Genomic DNA, 12,512 nt, shown 5'->3' with positions numbered 1-12,512 from the left:
AAAGCCGTCACGAAGGTCACTATTGCCAAGTGGATCAGAGACTGTATCAGTCATATTTATTTTCTTTCTAATAGAGAGCTTACAACCACTGTGAAAGCTCATTCTGCAAGGGCTATGGCTACTTTGACAGCCTTTCATTCCAAGCTTGCCATTAGTGACATTTGTGCTGCGGCTACCTGGTCTTCTCCTCACACCTTTATTTCTCATTACAAATTGGATGTGGCATCTCAGGGGCGAGCTTCCTTTGGTTCCACAGTTCTCAGGAGTGTTTTCCAGTGAGCCACCCAGGAATCAGGTGGTAGGGACGCTGTCCCATCAGTACAGAATGTAGGCGAGATAGGATCACATAACATCTTTTAGTTATGTACTTACCATAACTTTAGATGTTTGGGATCCATCTCGCCTACATTCCTAATAACCCACCCTCCTTCCCCCTACCTTGGAGATCAGAAGAGACCGGACGGTTCAGTTTAGCCGTTTCATCTTGAAACACCTGGCAAAATGTTATTTCAACTGTCTATGACTGTGTGCATGTGTGCGGACAAACAAGATCTGGGGAAGTAGTGGTGGTGCATCCTGGGATGTGGAATAGCTTAGCCAATTAGAGACTTCACGCTATAGTATAGCATGCCGAGTCGTAGCCGAGGATCAGCTCCGAACCCATCAGTACAGAATGTAGGCGAGATGGATCCCAAACATCTAAAGTTATGGTAAGTACATAACTAAAAGTTTTGACTAGTAACAAGGACTTGCTCAAAGTGGATGAGAAGCTGACCACAGTGTATAGAAAGGGTAGGTGTTTAAATAATATTTTAGAGACTAATAATAAAGAATATAAGCACACAGTGAATGCTGTCATGAGGAAATGTGGAGCTTGCCATTATTGCCCATATATTTTTTTGAAGGTACTACATTTAATATTAATAATGTACATGTGAAATTGAACTGTGAATGCGATTGTAAGACTGAACTGGTAGTTTATTGTGCTTTCTGCACTAAATGTAAAGGGTTCTATATCGGAAAAATGGAAAGGAAAATAAAAAATAGAATATACGAACATCTTAGATATCAAAAACAAGAAAGAAACAAACACATTATGGATTTTAGTGACCATTCATTTAAGTTCACTGTTATTGAAATGATGTAATGGAACCTAAGAGGTGGTCCTTGGACCCTTTATTTAGAGAAACAGGAAGCATTATGGCAAATAAAGATGAATGCCACTGAATGGAGCCCTATCAATAGCATGTGTCCTGAAATTAAAAGCACTTGAAAGATAAATGGACCCTTAATAATAGCTTTTTTTTTTTTAAATATATTTTAAATTCTTGTTGTACTCTTTAGAAGTTTTAACAATATTTTATTTGTTGTAATTTTGCTCATTAATTATGCACTTTTTTTTACTGGCGATGATAGCACTGGTTTTAATTGAAGATGTGTGTCAATTTTTATATAAATTCACATGGTTTGTAATTGTTAAGCATTCTGATTGGTCAGAAACGAAAGCGCTTAACACAAGGATTCGTGTCAAATTCATTTTTCTCTTACTAAAAGATTGTGGTCTGGATGAATTTCAGCTTCTGTGTGCCCTCTTCATCTTCATAGTTTGGACTGGTTTTTACTTTTATGAAATTGTCATACTTGAGAGGCATGTTTCTGTACAGTACATAATCTAGACATCCATCATGCCTTACTTGGCAGGCATGGGACTAGAACCCAATAGCTGTGACTGCAGGGGACATCTGCAAAATAAATAAATAAATAACTTTATTGGTATTGCTGATAACTGTCTGTGAAATGTTAGCATAATCATATCACCATATACCTTTTGTTCTTGGAGTGGGAGAAAAAGACAATTATGTGACTGAATTTGTTTTGCATTCCAGAACTGTTACAGTGGTATACTTGACTGCAGTGACAGTAGAGCACACATGCATGGCATATGGCCAAAATGCATTTATTAAATAAGATTTCTGTAGGAATTAACAATGCTGTGTAACACTTTATTGGCATTGCTGATAAATGTCTGTTAAGTCCACATAATATCTGCCCATAGACTGGGTTACCTCAGCCGTATATCTTTATTACCTGAAGTAGGAAGAACAGAGAGCATTATGTGGCTGATATTGGCCTGGAGAGAGCCTTGGACCATATATGAGTTAAACAATACAGTCTGCAGGCATTCTACAGCTATTACAGTGTTACACTTGACTGCAGCAACCTTACCATAGACAAGTAATGCATACAGCTCTACTGCAATGGTTATGACAACACAATCCTGCTGTACACCATTCTGCTTACTGTTATTGGTATTGTTCATTTATTGCACTACAGTTTTTATGGTGTATACTTTATTGCAGTAAATGCTTTACTCTTTCTTGCTTATCACATTACAGTTAGCGTAATAAATCAGTACATACCACACTCACAGTGCAACCTGACCAGGTGCCCAGCATTGTGAGCCCTCGCAGTTGCAGGTGTTGGGAGAGAAGCACACCATTATGCATACCAGTTTTGCAGATATTCAGCTTGCATATTGGTAAAACAGAGGAAAAATTAATTACATATTTATGGGGCATTTCCTGCTCTAGCTTCTTGGACAAAGATGTCCAAGGTTACTCTCTTTCTCCTCATCAGGCCATCATAATGGTGACAACACTGCTCAACTGTGCTGGGGATATCAGTAAAACTCCATCCAGTACCAGGCCTCTGCCTTACACTCTGAGCTTTGGAAACTGCCCTTCAGCAGCCTGGGTTCATGACTTTTAACCAGGATGCCAACAAAGACCCTGGACTCCTGAACACCTCCATCTCTGCACCCAAAAGCACGCGGTATCTCCTGCACCACCTGCCATATTTACAGTAGATAAGACTTCAAGGACTGATGCAAAATTCCTGCCTATTGCACTTAATATAAGCTGTTTTCTTGCATGTCACTGAGCAACATTCAAAAAAGCGCCACATTGCTTAACAGTGTGCAAACCAGCTAAGCAGAGCTGAGCAGTGAGGAAAAGTCACACAACTGAGGTTTTAGCTAAACTTAGCACTGCGTAAACAGAAGTAACCATTAGCATGTTTAAGCAGTGCTCAACATAGTGCTGCAGTGCCATATTTCACAAATTTGTTTTTAAAATTAAACTTGTATAAGAAAGTAAATTATAGACATTGTATCACTGCTACAGACTTGAACTCAGGACCTACTAAACATTAGGTTGGATCTCTACCCATTTAGCTACTTGGATATTATGAAAATTAGTATACCTTCACATATACTACTGGACTTACCTGTCAGTGTTGCTAAGCACTGTGGCGTGCTGCACAAACGTGCTTAAATAAACCCAGACATAACTAATTATATCTGGTTTCTGTTTTTAGATGTCTAGCAACTGTCAGCTGTGTATGCATGATCGCTACTTGGCTCTGCAGCGCTCTGCGCCTTGCAAACAGTAATTAAAAATAACACAAAAATATTTAAAAATTTAAAAATACATAATTATGATAATTAATGATATCCGGTTTCTATTTTTAGATGTCTGGCAGGTGTCAGCTGTCTGTATGTGAGTACTTGGCATTGCTATACTCTGCTCTGGGCTGTGCAAACAAGCAAAAAATGTAAAAAAATGATATAAAATTAAATATTACATGTTTGACCCAATTCACAGCAGTTCACTGGTAGCAGGGAGCAGTACAGGCCATCCATGACCATGGGTAGCATCTACACTTATCCCTACACCAATTCAATAACCCTGTTCCTATGCTTTCCTTCAGCAGCATGCCATCATTAATATGCATGGTATGCTGCCAAGGTGGAAACGTGGCTATGTTCCATGTAGACTCTACACAGATTTTCCAAAAATAAGCTGAATTCCTGGCGAAGTAAATGCCCCACAGCCTCAAATAAAATGAAACAGTCACAACTCGTAAATTCACAGGCTATAGGGTAACTGTGGAGATAATTTATATTCTATCAGAAGAGATATGTGCGATTCGATCCACTCAGGCAATAAATCAATGTTCGTTGTAAAAAACTGGTTTAATAAACGTGTACAAGGTTAATGCTTTAGCAAATGCTTCTTCAGACCGTTATTTTTTTAAAAACCTTTCAATCAACCTTATATACCAAACCCTTAGATAATCAGTGACGTAATATTACCAATTACAGTTTTAAAGGTACGTCTCTGTATCAAAAGCTACTCAATACATTCATACTTTCTATGGACTGATGTCAAACAAAAACGTTATACATGTTACCATGGAACTATTGTAAAAAATATATTCTAGACATACAATCACATATATCTAACAAAATATTGGCTAAAAAATGCATCCACCAACAGTCAGGTAAAATAATTAAAAAATCCTTTTAACTTATAACAATGGCCTCACTCAGTAAACACTCTATAATGCTAAAAAATTAGCTATTTTTAATGCTCATAGTACCATCATCATTCTAAGCTCACTCATTTAAAGTACTTCATACCGACTGTAACCTGGTGCATTTCTAAAAATGTGTACATTGTCTAAATCGGTCTTCTACCGGTATTAGTAGGTCAACAAAATGCTTTAAATTCAATATTATATTCAATTAGATATGAATGGTGACGCTCTGCATCTACCTTATGCAGAAATGCATGCGCTTCGTAAACAGTGCTATTTGTGTAGCCCTTCATCCTTTAAGTAAGTTATACTATCTTTAGTATAGCGGCAGTTGATTGAATGACTTGTCCTCAATAGGACTATACTATTAAAAATGTATAATAAAACATAATAAAAATAATGAAAAGTTACTATAAAAAAATGTTATCATGGTGTAAGCCAGATGTGCTTAGTGTGTATATGCCCTATGGTTTAGTCTTATAATATGGTAAAATATCCAATCCTACCTAACATGCACTAAACTAGTGTACACCACACAAATAATCATTAATATTATTTGTGTAATTAGTACTTCTTGCAAGGTTTTTAAAACTATATATACGCTACTGCACATGTATTCAATTATTACATGAATTATATTGTTCAAAGAATACTGACAAAGTGACATATATTATCTAACATCACCTTGGTATTCATAACATATTCTGTACTAAAAAAGTTTGTAAATTAGACCATGTTCTAAAAATGCATGACTGCTGCCAATAAAAAATGCGATTATTACTCAAATATCACCATACTAGGATTAGCGATAGAGGGAAATTTCTACCATCTTAATATATCTGTACATACTGAAATGAATTCACACGAATTAAATGGCATAATTATATAACTTGCCTACTTGTAACTAAAATGGTAAATTACAATAATAGACCCAAATAATTCAAGATGATACTCTTATCAACGAAATGCTCTCTAACGCATTATAGGCCAAAAATATGTCTGCTAAAGATATTGCGTCATCGTACTATTCCCCATTCTTTCTGCTTCTTATAGGATAGACTACTTTAATACTTGTTGTAATAAAACTAGACAATATATGTCCAAAGTTCTAACCTGGGGGATTGAATGTCAAAGAAAAATATATATGTATATATATATTTCTAGGTAGATATGTACATGTATATCAATTACTGTCTGAATAATGACTGTCTACATATTATATGTGATGATAACATTTACCTCACTGTTTTACGACTGGCTTTCAATATCGGCTTAATTGAGGCTCGTTCATTGAGTCCTTTCCCTTTATCTGCTCTAAGCCTCAGGATCCAACTGACTTCTTTCTTCTCTGTGCGGTTATGCACATCACCTCTTCTAACCATGGGTGTGATATGATCAATTGCCATAAACATAAATGTATGGTCTTGTCCTGCAGTGGCTACATGGTTGGCCAAAGCATTAGTCAAGTAATTAATTCTAATAGCATAGAGATGTTCACGTATTCTGGTTCGAAAGATTCCATCTGTTTTGCCAATATAGTAAGACCTACATCTTTGGCATTGAGCCAAATATACTATATGTACAGTATTACAATCTGCTGAAACATGAAGTTCATATGTTAGCCCATTGTCTGGGTGTACGAAGATATTACCCGTGTCAATGTATTGACAAAACCTACATTTACCACATGGAGAAGTACCTGTATGTGGCCCCAATTCACCTCTAATTGGGGTATAGCATAATAGTCTCCTAAGATTATACTTGTTCTTAAACAGATACCGGGGTTTGTCACCCACAATATTCAAAATATCTTGGTCCATAGTTAGGATACACCAATGGTTGGCAATTAACTCCTGAATCTGATGTATATCACTCGTATAAAACATAGGTATCTTGACAGTATCAGATATGCTTCTACTATTACTTAGATTACTAGATTTGACTGTTTTAACAATATCAGATACATTTCTACTATTACTTGAATTACTAGACTGAGCTAGTGCCGAATAATATGGTGCTGCCTTCTCTTGCCTTAAAGAGTGAATATTTTCCAGTCCTGCCAAAATCTCTGATTCCTTGTAGCCTCATTTCACTAATCTTTGTTTAAAGTGATTAATTTCTTCTTGATATCCTACATTACTGGCATTTAATCTGGATATACGCATGCTTTGTCCTTTAATTATATTTCTAAAGATATAATTTGGGTGCATACTTTGTCGTAAGAAAGTATTTTTATAACATGATTTTCTATATACACCAGTGTTAACATATCCATCCATAACACATTCAACATATACATCGAGGTATTCTATTTTATAGCTTGAATAATTAGATGTAAATTTAAGGTATGTAGTCATACTATTTAGATGTTCTAAATATTCATCTAGTTCTGTTGGACTGCCTTCCCATAATAGGAAGACATCGTCCACAAAACGTCTATAAAATAAGACATGACCCTTGTGCTTGGGTTCCTCAAATAACAAGTTCTCCTCCCATGCTGCTAAGAACATGTTGGCGTAGCTATTGGCACATGATGTGCCCATAGCCATGCCATCACGCTGTATGTAAATGGTTGAATCATAGATGAATACATTATTTTCCAGGATGATTTCCAAGAATAGACTGATCAAGTCAACTTGTCTATCAGAGTAATCACTATGTGTAGTCAAGTAATTTTTAATAGTTGTAACACCCTGTCCATTAGGTATAACAGTAAATAAAGATTGTATATCCAATGTGACGAATATCATATCTGGCTTCATAGATATTTCACTGAAGAATTTATATAGATCCATTAGGAATCGTTTGGTATCTCTTAATATATGTGGAACACTGTCTATCACTGGCCTTAAATATGCTTCGACATACATTGAGAATGGTTCGGTGCACCAACCCCTCCCAGAAACTATAGGTCTCATGGGGGGGTTGGTTCCGTTTTTGTGGACTTTGGGTATACCCTGTATTTGAGGTATCATTGGATGTTCAGTTGTCAAAAATTCGGCTATCTCAGTGGTAACTGCATGACTACTAACCAAATCTAAAATAGTATTGTAAATTTCAAGCTGAATTTCCTCCACTCTCTTGTTATTAATGGTACCATAGAATTTACGGTTACTTAACATATCACACATAGCACTATGGTAGTGGTCTATATCCATAACTACTAAAGGGCCGCCTTTATCAGCTGGCCTAAACACTATAGTATGATCTTTTTGTAGCCTTTTTAAAGCTAATCTTTCATTCCAATTCAAATTATTTATGGATTTGTGTTTCTTATAAATTTTGTTATCTCTGATGTTGCTATATAATTTATACAGATCATCCTCCACCAGATTATAAAATGTCTCAACCAACGGATGATTTTGTGGAGTATACAGTCTTAAAATGTTTTTGGTTTTGATTATCATTACTGTCACCAAACTGATAGCGTAACATAACATTCCTAATAAACATTTTTACATCTATCAAAACATCTGTGATCTGATTTGATGTTGTAGGAATAAAACTAAGTCCTTTATTAAGTACATTTACTTCATGTATGTCAAGGTCTCTATGGGAAATATTCCATATCAAACAATCTTCGTCTGTTCCCACATTTTTTTCAGTGAATGATTGGGTGTTCTTTCTGCCAACAGTTTCCTTTTCTGTCACCCTCGACTCATGGAACGGTTTCTCCTGGCCCCCTTCTCTAGAGCTATGGGAAGGGGGAACTGGGAAAAATCCATTGTATGGTGTGCCCCTTCATATGTTTTGGGGCAGCATCCCATTGATCATTAGTCTTGTAACAAACTGAATTCTGTGTGTTCCCAGTAGATACATCTGTAATGCCATTCAAATGAGGACTTGACTACAGAGTCTGTACGGATGTATCTGCAGTAATTTCTGGAGTAGGCAGCAGCTTATCTACACAGATTTTATTAAATCCTGGAGTTGGTGGTTTATCCCTCAGAATGGCTATTCATGGTCAAATATTCTACTTATAATGGTCATAAATGATTGTAGCTACTAGGCTCTGCCCCAGAGAGAGGTGGGAGACTGCTTCTTGTTTAACCTAAGCAAGGCAGCTAAACATTTGTATAGAGCCATTTAATTATCTGTAAACCAAATGTTATCTTTTTTTCATAAATATGTTTATTAATTGATTAAACTTTTACAAGAAAGAGAGCAATTTAATACAAAGTTTTGATAAATTCAGTTATAATGGTAATACCAAATATCTTTACAATATTTATAGGCAAGCATTATTTTCCTGGAAGAGATTGGGATGCGGCTTCTCAAATATAACCTTTGTGCATGTGTGCAAAAATATTGTGGTAGTAAAAATATTGTGGTAGTAAATATGCTTGTACTGCTGACTATACATCTAAATACCCGATGAGCATTTTTAGTACATTGGAAATATGGAAAAAGAAATTTAAGCCCTTTTCAAAAGTATGATTGTGTCACAAGATATAAACTGATAGCTCCAGCAGAGTATGATTGCTATGCAGACCAGTTTATTTCTTCTTCAGCAGTCTGTCTTTATTGTAAAGCAGCAGTATAAGAATATTAAAGCCCTATAACAACTGGATGGAACAGTTACAGGAGACTAGAGTGTCATACCAGAAGTCTCCACACAGAGCTCCATCACTTGAGCCAAATCTTTCCTGGAAAAAATGAATGCCACTAAAAATGTAAGCTTTCCTATTGAAGTTTAAAATAAATACTGACAGAATGATGTCCTGAAGATGAGTGTGCCTGAGTAGTTACATTAGTCCTTTGTGGACAAGCCCAAAAAAAATCATGACTTGGAACCAACAAATGCCATTAACTATAACAAGCTGAAGAAGGCCAATATATTGGCATGCAATATGATCACACTTGCTTTAAGATGGGAGCCCACATCTTCATTGTATTCTAAACATTGTAGAAAGATTACTAAGGTCTCAGATGTTCAACCTCATTCATTTAGCGTAAGAGGTTGTAGCTAGAGATCAATAGAGCTCTGAAGATCGTTGAATTGGTGGTAACTGACCCACTTCCTTGAAGGATCGACAAAGTGCAGTGGATGTTGCAAGGGGCACCCCACAGCAGCATACTAATATATTGAACTAAGCTGCTATAAAGGTATGTTATAGCAGAGAAGATAACACCCAGTGCTGGACAGACGGTAATGACACTTTGTAAGTCTAGCGTTGAAGTTTTCTAAAGACTTTAAGAAGAAAGTCTGGAAAGTTCTGACTTGGTATAAAAACACCAAATAAAATGTTTTGAATGTCATCATTCTGGACATTTTCTAGAAACTCGCCTTGTTTAAATGAACCTATCCAGTCTGGTGTCTGTACCAGTACCTTTTGCAGAATTATTTGTATTATAAGTTAGTACACACTGATTTTGTGTATGTTACAAATTTGTAAAGTGTAATGTGTGGTCAGAAGGAAAGCCTGAGCAAGCACTTTTAGGTTCAGACAGTATGTTTACATTTAAAAAAAATGTTGTACCTGAATGTAAGTAGGAACCAGCAAAGCAAGCCATCTGAGTCCATGTGGATAAAATGAAGTACTCCTTAGACACAAGGGTGGCATGTAGATCTACTTCTGCTAAGTGGATTAATGCCACATAGTTGTAATTCATAATTTAGCCAGTGATATGTTTTTTTGCTATAGACAGAATACACCAAGGTCTTCTGCGGGCTTCAGTACTTGTTCTACTCCTTTCCTCTCTCTGTTATGACCGCAGCTGTTCTCTCCCAGAAACCAGTTGCACTCTTTATGTTGATGACACTGTGTTCGTCAGAGACAATAAAAAAAAATCACCACTCTTGCCTGTGGTTTTTGAGAAGTCTCTGTGGAACTGGCTTTATAACAACAAATTAACTGTTAGCAAAGGAAAACTGCAACCATGCTATTTGGCATTCTGCAGAAACTCATGAACACTCATCCAATTATTATAAAAAATCCCCCATGAAAATATCTTCCATGGCCCAAAGGAACAAAAGAAAATACTTGGGTATCACTTTGGACCCTCATCCATCTTTTCACCTGCATACTGCATCCCAGGTTACCAACTGTTAAGACAGAAGCTGAATAATCAGGGAGTATGATAACAGTTTGTATGATGGAAATATGCATGTAGTCCTTTCAAAACAAGAAGAAACTTTGTAGTGTGGAGAGTGTGAAGTTCACTCCTTAAACTGTTATGCACCTAGTTCACTAATAAAATTCGAACTGTAAAATGCGTACTACAAAATAATAAAATTGAAAATAATAGTTGAGTTAAAAATGGAATATCTTTTATTGAAACACAAACAAGCGATCCTAGTTGAGTATAATGAAAAGCATCAAAAATGTTCATTTATATATATAATCTGGTTGGTTTACCTACAGGAGGTCGAACCTGATACCATCGAATGATGGTATAGTTGACCCCGTGCAGCAAAACCGACAATGTCAAATTTTGACATTGTCGAAATACAAATCACCGTAAACCTTAGAATGGGCTTTAACATGGTTCGAGATAGGGGCAACATTTGTATTTCAACAATGTCGGGTTTGACATTGTCGCCGCTCGACCTTCTGTGATCAACTACAGTGTGTTTGACCAAACCCACCACGACCTGCTAAGTGCAAACCACTCTGGTTATATGGAGCAAGGGAGTGGTTACAGAGGGTGGTTCTGTTAAGAGCAATAAAAGCATTAAACACGTTCCTTTAACATAGTCCCCCTTCCGCTTTAGCACTATAGTGTAAACTGAAACTAAAAAGCTAGAGAGAAATTAAAATATATGATACAAGAACAGCTTATTAATACTTTGTAGGCTATCCTAACAATCCAAACTTTATTAAGAAACTAACTCACTAACAAAATGATTAACTAATTAATTAACTAACTAAAAGATATACCACTAGACATCTATCAGAATAAATATTAATACATATAAGGTAAAACACTTCTAACAAAGATCACTTTTGTACCAGATAAGTACTTCATCAGGTTTTTGTGTAAAAACATATATGAATGAACATTTGTATAAATCTACAAGTGAACACCTAAGTAGGCTGAAAACCATAACTATAATTACTAAGGTGGAAATACAGTGAAAAATTTTAAAAATAAAACATTAAGGCTTTGGGGAAACTGTTCAAGTGTGGCATCTAACTAAGAAAGCATTTAGTTTGAATGAGTAAAAGTGCATACTTCAACATTACTCACTATAGGTGCTATATGGTCTCTTTCTATCAATGTACTCCTCCTCAGACCTAAATGTGAACTCAGTGTTATTTGCTTAGGCTCTGCTCAGGGCATCTTTTAATTCAATCTGCAGAAAACAAAATTCTCAGACTTAGTCTAGCTAATGACTGATATCGTATTACACTGCAAAATAATAAACTAACTAAATGGCTCCCAGGACATCTTTTCTATTCAACATGCTCACTTATAAAATACTCCATGAAAGAGGCTACCTTCTTCTCCTTCACAAGCTCAACATAAGAAATCAAAGCTACTCACGAAGGAAAATTGATTACATACAGTCAGCCCATTGTATTCTCTAGTCACATGTGAAAGGTCTTTTTCCAGTGTAGTACCAGCTAGCTGAAAAAGCATCCTTGAACACATTCAGAGCATTGAACAGGTTTAGTTGTTTAAAACATCTTATATGTTACACCTAAACAAAGAAAATAAATGGAAGTGCTTCAGAGATGCAAACGAATCCCCAAACCATCGTACAGTTTGGAAAGTTTATCATTGCAGTAGTATATTTGCTGACATGCAGATTCAGCTCTAGGTTATAAAACTTTTTTTTTTCATTTGCACATTAAAAATATTACTGATTTTGTTTTTCTTTTACACTTGTAAATATATTCTGCATCTTGACTATTTCTTTTTTATTTTCGCATTGAAAGTGCTGTTACTTATATGTTATACCCTTGTAAATATGTATTTCTTAACTTGTTTTGTATGTTTATTTTACAAATGAAATACATACATATACAGGGTGGACAGTTGGTGAAGGGAGGTTTAGGCAATAAGCAATGAATGGAGAATTACACTAGGAAGATTACTTAGAAGGCAGGGGCTAGGGTGGGTTCCTCTCGTGGTTGGCTGTTAGACCCAGGCATCAGCCATCTGGCTATCTGGTGGTATGGAACAGTTGT

Source organism: Protopterus annectens, chromosome 1.part1, assembly GCF_019279795.1.
Source record: "Protopterus annectens isolate FY-2018-M chromosome 1.part1, PAN1.0, whole genome shotgun sequence".
Taxonomy (NCBI): Eukaryota; Metazoa; Chordata; order Ceratodontiformes; family Protopteridae; genus Protopterus; species Protopterus annectens.
This window is presented reverse-complemented; position numbering follows the sequence as displayed.